Source organism: Mirounga angustirostris, unplaced genomic scaffold, assembly GCF_029215605.1.
Source record: "Mirounga angustirostris isolate CCGP_5_RB_7025 unplaced genomic scaffold, mMirAng1.0.hap1 SCAF_4, whole genome shotgun sequence".
Classification (NCBI taxonomy): domain Eukaryota; kingdom Metazoa; phylum Chordata; class Mammalia; order Carnivora; family Phocidae; genus Mirounga; species Mirounga angustirostris.
This window is the reverse complement of record NW_026991712.1, coordinates 171290801-171298261: the sequence shown is the minus strand read 5'-3', so window position 1 is coordinate 171298261 and position 7461 is coordinate 171290801.

The window sequence follows — 7461 nt, the reverse complement described above, 5'->3', positions numbered from 1 at the left end:
TGGGTCCCTGGCTGACAAGCTGTCTGTGCTCCCGTGTGTCTGCAGATGAGTCTTGTGCTTTGCTTTGTGTTGCTGTAAAAGACATTCTAATGAGGAAAAGACTAAGTAATAAAGGTTCTTTTTTTGAAAGACAAAGAGCACTTGGAGGGAGTGGCCTGTGGCCGGGTGGGAGCGCTCCTGCCTTTAGGGACTGCAATGGTAGTGACCACAGGCCGAGGCATGGCAGGGGTAATGGTCTGTGCTCCCCTGGTAGAAGCCCAGCGGGGCCCCTTCGCACCCAGCAGATGTGGGTGTGCGGCGAGGTCATCCCTGGAGAGCTCGGGGCTGCACCAGCGATCCAGGGCAGCGGAAACCTAGGGTGGGGCCTCCCGGCCAGGGGTCTATGAACCCATGGAACGTGCATATGATCATGTGTGGGTCCACGTGTGCGTTTTTCTTGGGGAGGATGGCCATCATTTCCGTCACATTCTTACGTGGGTCCTTGATATGCATTCATTTAGCAAACTCTGTGCTGAACACAACCCGGGCCTGGGGGTCAAGTGCTGGGGCTGGCAGTTCTGGACTCCAGATTGCGGCTTTGATGTGAGTGGGGACCGGGGTGGGAGACAGTGGAAAGTGTTTTAGTGACGTGCGAGACCCAAGGTCTCACTCAGGCTGTGACACTGGATCGGTCACTTCTTTCCTTAAGCTTCGGTTTCCCCACTTGGGAAAAGGCTGCAGCAAGCTCCACCCCTGCCAGCTCCCTGGTTTCTGTGACTCGGGTAACCATGATGTCGGTGGTGGTGGCTACTGAGAAGGCTCAAAGTTTATCTCAGAGCAAAAGGCATTTGGACCCAATACATTTGAGGAAGTCAAAGTACAACGGACAATAGAGGCAGCTGCGGGTCACAGCTCTTCCTGTGTGCCTGGGGCCGTGCTGACCTTGATCTCCTCCGAGCCCAGTGCTTTTAGCTGCCCTTACTGCTGCAGCACCCAGGCTAGGGCGGAAGGCGGTCGTGCGCCCAGGCCAGACGCAGATCTGTGTGACCCTTGACCCCACCACGTCCTGACCTCCCCGGAGCCACACCTGTAGTCATGCTGCCCGTGGCCTCCTGTGAGCCCCACGGTGCCGGCCACAGAAAGGCCCTCTCTTCGGGCTCCAGTGGGGGTCTCCTCCAACACGTATCTCTCTGTCCCTTTCAAACAGTGATATTTAAAATGTCCGGAACCCAGAGGCGGGGCCCTCTGATGTCAGGCCGACTCACTGTGAATTCTGAGTGGATCATAGATGACTAAGAAATTCTCTCCTTTCTTCTCCCATAATCTGAAAAGACACGCAGCAAGTTCATCTTTCGGTTTAAATTTGACCAATGTCTTTAGTCTCCGGATGTCTCAAATTACGAATCCTGAGCACCTGCCGTCTGCTCTTTCATGCATAACGGATGAAGCCAGGAAGAACAAAGTCGCCTTTCAGATTTGATGGGACCTTCAGCTTCACCGGGTGGATGTCGAGGTCTTCTCTCCCAGGAGGAGATGCCATCCCAGTTAAATCTCTCCAAGGACTTCTCAACAAGCCCAGATGGGGAATTGGGGTAGATTCTGTGCCCTTGGCTCTGGCCGGCCTTCCTCCTGCCACCCCGTGTGTACAGATCACAACAGGTGGCCTGCTTCCCTGTTAGGACGGGAGCCTTTCTCCAGTGCTTTATACATGCCAGGCCCCGTTAGGTCCTTTACACCAACATCGGTGATACTAATTCTAACAACTGTGCTATGAGGTGGGTGGTCCTAGTCCCATTTTCAAGATGGGACAACGGAGGCTCAGGGAGGATACGTGAATTGACCAAAGTCTCACAGCCAGTAAGGAGTCTGTCCGACTCTAGTGCTTATTTCCACAGCACTACCCACCCCGTGGAGTGAAGGGCAAAGCCGAGCCGAGCGGCCCATGCCCAGAAATGGGCAGCCTCTCCCATGTGGCAGATGGGAGCTGCGGGCCAATGGGTGTCTCCATGGGCAGAGTAGCGGGCCTGGGCCAGGCTAGGCGCCCAAAGCAGGGGCCGTCTTCCAGACGGGTCCAAACACATCCTTCCTGCTCTCCCTAGGTAGCTGCCCTTCGGGGCTGTTGCTCTGGACATGCCCGGTTTAGGACTTGGCATCTGCACTGTGTATTGCCCCCGGTAGGCATTGCCCAGCCTGGGGCGGGCAGGGAAGGTGGCTGGCCAGAGCTCCCCTCGGAGGGGGAAGGTGTCCTCTGGGGGCAGACTCAGTGTGTGGCTGGTGGTGAACGGCAGCCTCAGAGGCGCCGGGGAGGGGAACACCTTTCCAGAACACCGGCTGCATCTGCACACATGAGCTAGTCGAAGCTGCTGTGCAGGGACTGTGCTAGCAAGCTTTATAAGCCCATTTTAAAGACAATGAAACTGAGGCTCACAGAGCTTATGTGACCTGCCAGCCTTCCACAGATGGTAAGAGGCAGGTTACTGTCCCAGTGTGGCTCTGCCTCTCTCTGTGGGTCACTGGGAACATTTGGACAACACCCTGCTTGCTTATCAGGAGCTTCTGAGCTGAGCTCCCACCACACAGGTGCTGGATCAGGTTGGTGCCTTTGCTTCCAGCCAGGACAGATGTGAGCTGTGTCACAAGTCCTGGTTGCCAAGCAACAGTTCTGACTGCACCTGCTGAGCCCCCGCATGGGGTGGGGCTTCCAGGGCCTGCCCTGATCTCTTCGCAGTCCAGCGACTGTGGGTCACGGTGCCCTGGAGAGCTGGGCATGATGTAGGTTTGCCTCCCACCACGGGGACGTGGGAAGTCAGAGCTGAGGAAGCCCGCAAGGGCTTCTGGAAGAGGGGAGTGTTCCTACTGGGCCTTGAAGGAGCGTACAAAGGTTGGAGATTGCCTTGGTTACCCCGAGCTCTGTGCAGCCAGGGCCTGTGTTTGAGACACCTGTGGCCCCAGTGCCCAGCATAGCACCTGGCAGCGAGTGGCCGTCAGTGACCAAAAGGGGGATGGCCAGCTGGCTTCCTGTGAGAACCCGCTGAGAGAGGGGGCGAGGCCAGCCTCTGTGGCACCATGGTCCACTTCGCAGGCAGTCTGTCCGGAGGTAGACCCATCCTACGGCAAGCTCCCCCAGTTCCGCTGGGCCAGGTGCTCTAGGTCTCCGTCATGCACGGCCCCGCCTGGTTTGGTAAAACGTGTGGTCTCCTCCTCCGCCCTGACCAAGGATCTTGGTTTTCAAAGTGTCTTTAAAGCAGGATTCTAGATTGTCAGTGCCAGAAGAGCCCTTAATGGTCCTCCCGGCCACCCCCTTTGTTTATACCTGGGACACTGAGGCCCACAGAGGGACAGGACTCCCCTCCCACCCCCACCCCAGGTTGTGTGGGCAGTTAGTTATGCAGAGCTGCAGTTCTGGCCATAGATTTTTCCGCAGCCCATGCTCAGTCCTCCACCCCAGAGGGAGAAGTCCCTTCCCCACACTTGTGCTCGAGGTCCGAGGGCTTGTGGGGAATTGGAAAGGATTATAAGAAGGGCTGGAGAAAGGGCCTGGTGAACTCCAAGGCATGGAACGAGCATCAGTTCATCATCTGCTTCTTCAGCCCCGTCCTCGAGCCCCGAGGTCTGCTCTGCAGCCAGAGGGGCTGGCACAAGGCCTGAGAGAACCAAGAGCTGTGCTGACGAGCACAGCCCCTCTAGCAGCCTGGGCCGGGATCTCAGCTTGGCCGCTTCCGAGCCGTGTGAACGACTTCCTAGTCTGGGTCTGGGTCTCCTCTCCGGTAAAGGGGACGAGAGCAGTACTGTCCAAGTTGGGGTGTTGTGAGGAGAGAATGAGTTAACGAAAACACCATCCGCTGGGGCTGTCCCTCTGTCCTTGTTGCAGTGAGGCCTGCTCTGCGGGGGGGGGGGGGGGGGGAGCGAGGCGGGGACCAGTCTCCCCCCAGGGGAGAGGCCCTCCCCCACCTTTCCTGGTGGCAAATGTCCCACCAGCTTCTACCCTGATGCCACTCAAGTGCACATGCTGGCTTGTCCCCACCATCGAAACATGCCCTCTGGGAAAACTCGAGAAACTTTCTTGTCCATTTGGGATTCAGTTAAGAAAACATTCTACCCTAACTGTTTCAAGTAGGGAATGAATCTCTTAATAAAGAGATTCAGCTCACAAAACCACTGGCAGGGCTAGGGGAGTGAAGGAGGCCCCTGAAAAGGTTCAGGGAATCAGGGAAGGCTGGCGTGGGGCAATTTGCTGCCAGGGATCCCGGGGCCCACTCACCTCCAGCTCTCACATGGTCTGGTCTCACGGGCAGGAGCCGCTGGGGGTCTGCCCACAAAGGGAAGTGGGAAAGTGGCTTATAGGCGTCTAGCCCTGAGATACAAGAGGGCATCTAGAAGGGAAGGGAAGCAGTGGCAAGCAGCCAGCAGACCTCCTGGCACCCCCCCACCCTGCACCCCAATGCGGGGGGGTGTGGTCCAGAGCGAAGCTCCCTGTCCCACCCACCGCCTGTCAGGTGCTACACTGAGATTCACACCCCATCTTAATCCTCAGGACAGCCCCGTGAGAGCCGAGACTGAGGAGAGTGACCTGATAAATGACAGAACCAGGACGGTACCCCAGGCCTGTCTGGAGATAAGCCTGCTCCTGGATGCTTTCAGGAATCAAGAGTCACTCCTTTAACACCCATTGATGGATCACCCACCACACGCCAGGCAGGGTTCTAGGTGGTTGGAACATGACAGGAAACAAAATGACCCAAGTCCCATCCTCATGGGAGTTGACGTTCTGCTATGGTTGATACTGAGACACCCCCCCCGCCCCCCCCCCCCCCCGCCCAATTATGAATCAGTCATCTATGGTGCTCAGTCCCATGAAGGAGAAAAAGCAGGGGAAGGGGCTGGACCACCCAGTGGGCAGTGTTGTTTTACCCAGGGTGGGCAGGGACTCTTGAGCAGAGACCCCACAGGAAGTAGGGAGGCCAACACATGGCTATTGGAGGAAAGAGGTCTGGAGCACGTGCAAAGCCCCCCAGGCAGACAGAAGCAGAATGTGGCAGGAATAGGAGGGGCAAGATCCGTGTGGCTGGAGAGGAGAAGTGGGGTCTGAGAGCAGGTCAAGCGCGTGGGACCTCCGGGCCATGGCAGGGGCCTTGGGCTGGCTTCTGAGTGAGACGGTCATCAGAAGGTTCTGTGCAGAGAGAGACAAGATTGCAGAGAGGCGGTATGCCAGGGTGGATGCAGAGACCTCAGGGGTCCAAGGTCACGGGCCGGCCCGAGAGGAAGCCAGCTCGGGGCTAGGAAAGGGGCAGCAGCAGCTTGAAAGCAGAACAGCATTTCCTCCCTCTCTGTTTTCCAACCGAGGACAACACGATGTGCCTGGCCAGGGACCCAAATCTGTGCCCCAGGGACACTGTGGGTTTCTGTGGGGCTGGGTCCAGAGTTTGTGCAAACTTGTCTGGTGTGCGGGGCTGGCATCTCTGAGTGCCTGCCAGCCACAAGCCTCTCCAGGCACGCCGTGTCATCACTTTGGGTGTGCGGAGCAAGCCCATGTTGGCTGAGTGGGTCTGTGTGTGGCGTCCCAGGCGCACAAACCCGAATGTGAGCCTGGGAGCATGTGAGTTCAGGGCGGGGGGTGCGGGGGGCATATGTATTCCTTTGTGCGTACATGTGGGTCCCTGCTTGTCTGTAGGGGGCAGCAATGGGGAATGTCTTGGATTTTGGCTCAGTCACTGGGGCCCCTGCTTGCTTGACATTCCACAGAGCTCAGCTCGAGTTTTTATAGTGAATCAGAAGAACAGAAGGCCCCTGGGACCCAGCAGAGTTGATGTGCGCTTCCTGGGGACTTGGGTGGAGGGTCTGCCCCCTGGGGGTCTCTGACAGCTTAGGGAGGACTCCCCATCCCTCCCCAGTGACCAAGTTGGATCAGGGCTCCCTCCACCCAGGTAGGAAGACTTTCTGACGTTTGGGCCCTGCCAGCCTTAAGTAAAAGCCAGATTCCTGAACCAGAGGGCCTTCCGGAAAGGCCAGGTCCTTAGTACTGTGGAAAGGGCACAGAGCTAGGGATCGGAGGGACCCAGGTTCAAATCCCATCTCTGCCACTTCCTCCTTCCTAACCTCGGTCTGATGACTGTAGTTTCTCCATCTGCAGAGTGGGGACCTACCGTGGAGCTGAGGTGAGCACTCACCGTGTGCCAGGCGCTGTGCTAGGGGCTTTATATGGAGCACCTCATTTGGTCTGTACACTAACCCTCTGCGATGGCTACTGTCCCCATTTTACAGAAGGGGAAAGTGAGGCCCGGGGAGGTGAAGTTACTTGCCCCGTCACTCAGCTGGGAATGGGCAGAGCCTGGGTTTGGGCCAGGTAGTCCGGCTGCAAAAGCAGGAGTGTGAGACAGTGAGTAGAAAGCAGGGTGCCTGACTCCTGGTCGGTGTTTGGTCCATGGTGGTGTTATTGATGCCAAATGGCTACTCAGGGTCAAACTCCTGACCCCGAAGGATAGCTCTGGGCACTCCTCTCATTTTAAATTTAAAGAGGGTAGTGGAAAATCACCAGAGTCAGGGGACCGAAGTTCAAACCCCAGCTCCGTGACTCCCTTGCTGCGTGACCTCGTGCGGGTCACGTCCCCTCCCTGAGTGAGGAGGGGCCCATCCATCAGGATCATTCTTGCACAAAAGGGCTTTGCCTCCTGTTATGAGTTGACTTGTGTCCTCCCAAAAAGCTATGCGGAAGTTCCAACCCCCACTTCAGAATCTGGCCTGATTAGGAAATAGGGTCTTCACAGAAGCCATCAAGCTTAAACGAGGTCCCTCGGGTGGGCTCTAATCGGATGTGACGGATAGCCTTGTACAAGGGGGAGTTTGGACAGGACAGATGCGCACCGAGGAGGGACTGAGGAGACGCAGGGAGAGCGTCATGTGGAGACGGGAGCGATGCTGCCATACCCTGGGGCCTTCTGGGGCAGTCAGGGGCTGGCAGAGGCCAGGCACAATCCTTCCCCTGCGGGTGACAGAGGGAGCACAGTCTTCTGGCGTCCGGAACTGTGAGACAATACATTTCTGTCGTTCTGAGCACCTGAGTTTGTGGTGCTTTGCTGCGGCAGCCCCAGGAAGCTAATACACAGGCTGTGACAGAATATCCACAATGCCCTCCATTTTTTCCGGGGGTACAAACACCCTACCCCCCCCCCACCTCTGCTAACCCTGTGAAGAGATCCAGGCTCCCAGAGGTGCCGTCAGTGGTCCTATGGCCCAACAAGTGAGTGCAGTGTCAGCACTTGAACCCAGGTCTGCCTGACTCCGAAGTCAGCGTTGCTGCGCCCAGGCCCAGAGCCCAGGGCAGCCCAGGAACCGGGGCCCCCCACCCCCGCTCCTCCGCTCTGCTCTGTGGACGCTTCCCATCCTCGGTACCCCTGCCCGCCGCCAGGGCTGTTGGGTCTGTCTCACAGCCTGGCCGTGAGCACTTGGAGGGGGAGATGGCAGTTAGTGGTTCACTGGTGTCGG